We start from the raw sequence: 7,500 nt of genomic DNA, 5'->3' as shown, positions 1-7,500 counted from the left end.
ATATGAGCAATAATGTACATGTACGTATGGCATATAGGTTCGAAAATCAGCATTTGTAATGTATTATACAATCAATAAGTGAGTTCAAGTACACAGTGTTCACCCACCTGACTTAGGCTTTCAATTTCCTCTTCAATGCAGCAACAGCAGCACTTGTTTCTTCCCCTCAGGCCCAGTTGAAAATGAAAGTATATGATACTTCAAAGCAATTGATGGTCGTTCCCTGTGTTCTCTCTCATGGCTAGGTTAGAATGATTGTATAATACATTACAAATGCTGATTTTCGAACCTATATGCCATACGTACATGTACATTATTGCTCATATCTCAGAAACTCTTGGAGTGCCCATCACAAAACTTATGTGGAAACTTCTTGACATCATAAGGTACCTCTGGGATGAATTTGAGGAAATTTGAAGGATACATTTTTTGGGGATTCACGATTGAAGTTTATATTTTGTGATAACTTTTTTGTGGTTGGAGGTAGGAAAATGTTGTCCAGACAAATTCATAGGGCATGAAAATACCTTTAAAATTACACCAAAACCAGCTCTCTAGGTGTTATACTTTTAGAGATATGGCCATTTGAATTCGCGACGTCGTGCTAATTTGTCCAAAGTTCGTTAGTCTGTATCTCACTAATTAAGAGGCTGTTAGCAAAATATTTGAGTTCTTGCCATTTTTCATGGGTCCCAATTGGTTCCCAAAGTTTTACAAAAATCTGAGAGATGACGGCAGATTCTTTGATGATTTGACATGGAATGACCCAATTGTCCGTCTGGTGGGCGACGCGGCTGCCATTAGAAGTACGCGGCCGATCGCACGCCAGGCGGGCCAGAATTCGTAACAGTGGTGTCCGGGAGTGGGATTCAAATCCATCCCACCTCCAACTAAATTCACGGAACCGGATCAGGGGTATGTGAAGCGACCCTCCGTGTTCCCCAAATTTGAGCGATTTAAAAATTATTTCCACGGGATAAGATGGCATTTCAAGGCGAACGGGTGCCGGGGGATTTAGAAATTGTAGAATCCATGGCTCAGGATGAAATCCCCGAGCAGGACATGTCCGTGCAGGATGAATTTCCCCAACCGAACCCAGAACCCGAAATGGGCGCGGCAGCGGCAGACTCCTGACGCGGCAGGGGCGAAGCGGCTGCCACAGACCCACCTGACATGGGTCAGCTAGTGATGATTTTGCTGGCAAAAATGGATGGCATGAATGCGAATATGAAAACAAATGCGGAAAAAATAGATGGAAACACCAACGGAATGAAAGAAGAAATGAAAAAAATGCGGGGTGAGATGCAGAGCATGGGCATAGGCCTGCAGGCAGGCATAATGGCAATTGCGGGAAGCGAAACGTGGGCAGTGGAGCTCAAAATTGCGCCGTCACATGCTGGAGCGAACGAGCTGGGGGGAGTGCAACGGCTGTCAGGCCCGCAATGGAGGCGGGTGAGGACAAATTAATTTGGGAGACGCGTTGGGCGAGACTCGAGCAGGTGACAAAGGAAGTGACAGTGACACAGAGGGAGAAAGTAAATGTGGTCACTGCGACGTGTCAGAGACACGTGGAGACGACAGAGATAATAAAGGAAATAAAATGTACAGAGACGTGGGAGATGGAAACGGTAGCGGAGAGACTACGCGATAAAGACGGGGTGAAAAACGAGCACACACAAATTGAGGTAGTGGAGGACAATGGGGGCGAGCTCGCGGACTGTTTCGCGACCCGGTGCGAGCAGCTGGATAGCCTTCTTCGGGAACGGAGGGAGACGCTATGCTCCCCTGAAGCTGTTCGCGACCAGTTGGGTCCGGTCGAGCTTTGCGAGTTAGAGGGGGCGAGTGCTGTGGACAGGTGCATGTGCAGCTTGGGGGGTGTGAAGGCCTCGGAACCCCTTGTGGTGGCGCTAATCCCCAGTGTGATTGTCCCGGTGTGCATGGTTGCGAGGGTGCCGAAATGCGTGCTTCCCAGGACGCCGCGCGTGAGTGAAGGGGTGTGTGTGACAGAGGCCCCGGGTATGAGTGGAACCACGTCTGCAAGGGAAATGGCATGCGTGAGTGAACGGCCGAGTGCAAGAGAGACCGCGTGTGTGAGAGAGCGGTATGCAAGGGAGATGGCGGTCGGCATGCGGGAGCACGCAGCCGCGTCTCCGAGAGTGAGTGTAATGGTGAGGTGTGTGAGTCTCGTGACACGCGGGAGTTTAAGCGTGGAGGGAATGGAGATGACAATGGCGACAGGTGAAGGAGAAAGGCCGGGTAGCGGCCATAGCTGTAATGGGGACCGTGCCGGGTTTAGCCAGCAGCGCGCGCGAGGTCCGTGCTGTGGTACGCGCGAGGCCGCCACGTGCGCGCCTGCGGGAGTGAAACCCGGTCCGGAAACGCCTGCAGTGAATGTTGCCAATCCCGCGACGGACAAAAGGTAGGCTGGATTACGGATTCGGAACGGATGGGTTCTCTACGCGAGCGTGTGTGTGAAGCTCCGATGGGCAGAGCACATGTGTTCATGTGGGGAACCCCTCAAAACGCGAGGCTTGTTTTGAATGTGCAGGGTGACGTAATGGCTGTATGTAGGGTTGGAATCCGGCAGGAGGGGAGATCCCTGCCGGATGGTACCGTCCAAGAGGGACGAGGTACGCGAACAGCTGTCATGACGTCACGGGCAAGGTGCACAGGTTGCGAGTTGCCGCGCTAGTGAGCGCATAAAAAATAAATAAAAAAACAAGCCTCGCTTCGGGTGAACAGGATTCCCGGGCAAGGGGTGGAAGACCCCCCTGACAGGGCACAGGACACAACTAGTTAGGGGGAAGGGTTAGCTTAGCTAGACCGGCTCCATGGGGCAGGGATAAATCCTCATGGGGCCCGTGCAATGGATTAGTTAGAGGGATGTTAGTTTCGATTTAGGATGAGACATGAGAAATGGGAAATAGTATTTGGAGACATGGACAGACTTTGAATGTGTAGAGGAAACGTAGCTTAGCCACGTAGTGTTAAATGGAACGTGCTATAGTGTCTGGGATGACGAGGGAATACGAGGTAGTTAGGGGTTTCAGTGAGCAGAATGGCAGTGATCAGCGATGGTGTGAAATGGAGCGTGAGTTGAAGAGCGGAAATGTACTTGTTGGGTGAGTGAGGCCAGCAAGCCTGTGTGTATGGAGTGAATGTGGAATGCATGGTGCGATGAGTGATTGGGGGGAGGAGTGACTCTCACCCAAGGGACCCCGGGGTCAGAATAAGGTGAGTTAGGGGGTTAGTCAAATTGACAAAATGGAGGTCGTTTTGTTGTTGGTGGGAATGGAGGCTCGATACCCATTTGGAGGGGTGCAGGAGCCCTGTTGACAGGCTGGGAGCATGGCTACGAATGGTGGGCATCTCTTCGTGGGTACCCCGGGCACTGGGCTAGTCGGCCGCGGTAGGCCAAGGGCCCATGGGGGGCCGGGATAGTGTAGTGGGCACGCGTGCGCCCGCATGATGCGGGGGCCTGGGGCACCATATGCCACGGGGGCAGTGTACTGGGCACGGGCGACCCTCGGAAAGGGGCCCGGGGCGCCAGCCTGCCACGTGAGCGTTTCACGGGAGTCGCCAAGAAGGGCATTCCCCAGTTTAGAGAGCTGGTAGGCTCGGAGGCAGTGTAGTGCCCGGGGGTGCCATCGTTGGGGAATCGGCAGATGGTAGTTCCTGCCAAGGGAGCCACGCGTCCCAGCCACGAAACCATGCAAGGGCACGAGAGAAAATTGGGGGGCATGGCCCGGAATTTGAGAGGACACCAACACAGGCGACGGGAATCTGGGTTGTTAGAACCAGTAGATTAAGCGAGAGGCGCTTGTTGAAAGCCCCGGGAGTAGTTTGTGATAATGGTTAGGGTAGATTAGGAAGTGTACCCCTCCACACCATCCATCCCTTCGCTCTCGTTGTGGGCCGCTGGACCCACTTAGGGTTAAGATCGCTGAAGTCTGAGGAGGCCATCCTGAGGCTTGAGTTGGGCCTCGACACAGGACGCTAGCTCTCCCTTATTCCCCTCCAGAAAGGGAACGTAGGGGTTGGGAGTAGGCTCGGAGACAGAATAGGTTCGCCGAACAAGGACGATAAAGGGGGTTAGGAGACGAAATTATAGTGGGGGAAGTTAAAATAATAAAAACAAAAAAATAAGTTGGGGCTAAATGGATTTTTGACAAATTGAGGAGGTGGGTATGAACAGAGACAGGCAAAGGCGATAGGTTGGGAGGGAGAAAGTAGGGTAGGTCCGAGCCCGCCTTCCGAGTGGCCAGCACCACCGCACTCCCTCCACCAACCTCCATTTCAAGGCAAGAGGCTGGCCACTTCATCTGCTGGCTGTTGCTGCAAGGACTGTGCCAGTCGGATTGCCTGCCGGCTGTTTTACTACAAGGCCTGTGCCAGTCAGCTTCACTGCCGGCTATTTTCGCTACAGCGGCCTTGCCATGCCTTGCCTGCCTCCCTTTGCCTTGGCCCATGCCAGCTGCCCTCGTCCATTTTGCCCCGTTCTGTTTTGCATTCCCCCCCCCCCCCGTTCATTACCATGTGCGCCAGGATCCTCACGCAAATTGCAGGGACTGCCCTGATGGCAGCTGCAACACGGGACTGCACCGGCGGCCCGTGCACCGGTTGTGACTCTTGGTTTTTCTTCTCCACAGAGTCCATCGATCCTGGGCCATGGGGTCGTGTAAATTGTAGGTTAAGTTGTTAAGTTGTAATTGTAAATGTGTTTTGCACCCCCGGCATGTTTGTCTTTGCACCGGCAATTTATTTAAGTCGTTTGTATGAGTGGGTTTGTTTAGTTAGTTACTCAGCCCGTAGGTTATTTATTTTGGGGACACGAATACACTGAATGTCGCACTCAGGGATCCGAAGGTAAATCGTGCTCGGGGAGAAGTTACACATGATGACACACGAAAATTCGACGACTCGGGACGAGTCTGAAAAAAAGGGAGGGGGTAGTGTTACGGCTGTGGAAATTCGCAATACACCAAAAAGGGTCCTTAGATCAGTTATGACGCTAAGTTTATGTGCAGATAGGCCCCCACCGTTGTTTAAAGGGAATTCTTCGTGTTCACCGGGCTGCGACCCTTTGAGATAGCCGTTTTTCTTTATCTATCGTTATTTTGAGCCACCATTGCAACAAACCTCCACGCAAACAACACCGCCACCAACTACGCCACAACGCCCACCACGCTCACACCACCCCCACAACAATCACCACCAACTTCGCCACTATGCCCGCTTATGAATGCCATCCTCCGCGGACCACGGTAAGATGGTTTCTGCACCACGGAAACCATCCGAGAAGGATTGGCAGAACAAAAGCACTTGTGAAGCCTGTGGGGTTTTTTCTCGCCATTTTTCCCCGCGCTTGGTGTGAAGGAAAGGGGGAGGGTATTTAGGTATATCGACATTCGGCAATTCACCCTATTTCGCGCGGGTAGAATGTGGACTGGGTTGTGGTGAGTTTTAACCGCCACCCGTGACTGGCTCCTGGCGGTAGTTCCAGGAGGGTCACGACTGAATTGTCCGTCTAGTGGGTGACGCGGCTGCCATTAGAGATACGCGGCCAATCGCATGCCAGGCGGGCCAGAATTCATAACAATATATATATATATATATATATATATATATATATATATATATATATATATATATATATATATATATATATATATATATATATATATATATATATATATATATATATCTGAAGACCACAAGGGGAAAACCAGAGATGTCAGGATAAGTCAATTTTGAAGAAACTGAAAAACAAAGTTTCAAGACTTTGGTGGACTGTTTAATAACTGTCATATAGATTTATTTTCCAGTAAAAGGAAGAGTGATCATTGGCCGATCAAATTAAGCATGTAGCATTTGCCAAGCTTCTGTGTTATTTAATTTAGGAGCAAAGAACGAATTAATGTTGCAAACTGATATCACTGGTTATTCCCTTGTTTAATAATTGCCATGCAATTTTAACCCAAGATGTGTAGCAAATTCATGCTTGTTGGTTATTAACATACATTACATCACTTTGGTGATCACAGATTATTTTTTTCAATATTAAACGGTCATTGTTACCTTGCCAAAACAAAGTTTTTGCAAGATATGTTAGTCAGCTTGTATGTTTTTGTTTTTTTTTATCTTGCCAAAACGAAGTTTTTGCAAGATATGTAAGTCAGCTTGTATGTTTTGTTTTTTTTGTTTGTTATCTTGCCAAAACGAAGTTTTTGCAAGATATGTTAGTCAGCTTTTATGTTTTTTGTTTTTGTTTTTTTTGTTTGTTTTGTCTGTAATCACGTATAAAAAATTCTGCAGAGCACAGTTATCATTGGAAATTTTTGTAACTTCGCATATCAGAGGCCTATAGAGGTCCCTTTCAGCGCATAAATTTTGAAGGTCAAAGGTCAAGGTCACTTTGTCGCAAATCAGGGGAGTCGACGAAACCCTTGTTTTTTGAGTAATTTTGATCGGATCGTCTTCAAACTTCATGGGAATATAGTTCATGGTCTGGCGCTCAGCTGATTAATTTTTGGTGGCGATTGGCCTTGACCTTCATATGTTTTTTGTTTTTTTTGGGGTCTGTAATCACGTATAAATCACTCTGCAGAGTACAGTTATCATTGGAAATTTTTGTAACTTCGCATATCAGAGGCCTATCGAGGTCCCTTTCAGCACATAAAATTTTGAAGGTCAAGGTCAAAGGTCAAGGTCACTTTGGCGCAAATCAGGGGAGTCGACGAAACCCTTATTTTTTGAGCAATTTTGATCGGATCGTCTTCAAACTTCATGGGAATATAGTCCATGGTCTGGCGCTTAGCTGATCATCGCCACAGCGGATCATCCGTTATGATCCGCATACTGATTTGGCACAGGTTTTACGTCGGATGCTCTTCCTGACGCAACCCTGGTCGCCTCTTACGACACAGGGGATTAATTTTTGGTGGCGATTGGCCTTGACCTTCATGGTTAGCGCCTCAGGTCAAACATATTTGACCCCAAGGTCAAATTTTCAAGTTTTAGGAACCATATCGTGTAGTACCTCAAATTGAACACCTCGATGAGTGCTTTCTCGATATGTCAAGCTTGAGACATTATGACGTCATTTGGTGACGTTATGAGGCAAAAGCATATTTTTCATGGTTACTCTGTTGAACGATTCTCATCGGAATCTCTCGTAGGCAGATATTCCTCAAGGAGTCGCTCCTGGTGGATTGCAGCTTTGTTCACCTCAGTGTGACCTTAAAGAAGTCACACGTGGTCACCTTTTGGCAAGATACGGGTCACCCTACGGGTGACATTGGTTTATTTTTTTGTTTGATTGGTGTTCAATGCCATAGTCAAGGGTATTTCGCTGATATGATGACGGATTCTCCATTTCTTACTCCGTACTACTTAATATAATGGAAAACCGGGAGAAAACCAAGGATAAACCACCCCCGCGATAGCCGAAGTCACCTCATGTGACTCCCTCGTATACCTAAGCAGGTTGATTCGGCGGTG

General features: G+C 48.6%; 1 protein-coding gene across 3 annotated transcripts in view; it reads left to right on the top strand.

Moving 5' to 3' along the window:
* YDJC (YdjC chitooligosaccharide deacetylase homolog) overlaps window positions 1–7,500 on the top strand; it is a 47,427-nt gene that overhangs the window by 8,628 nt on the left and 31,299 nt on the right. The window lies entirely within an intron of this gene.

Source organism: Eptatretus burgeri, chromosome 11 (genome assembly GCF_056783735.1).
Source record: "Eptatretus burgeri isolate ZD-2024b chromosome 11, Ebu_testis_v1, whole genome shotgun sequence".
In the NCBI taxonomy this organism is placed as follows: domain Eukaryota; kingdom Metazoa; phylum Chordata; class Myxini; order Myxiniformes; family Myxinidae; genus Eptatretus; species Eptatretus burgeri.
This window is presented reverse-complemented; position numbering and strand designations above follow the sequence as displayed.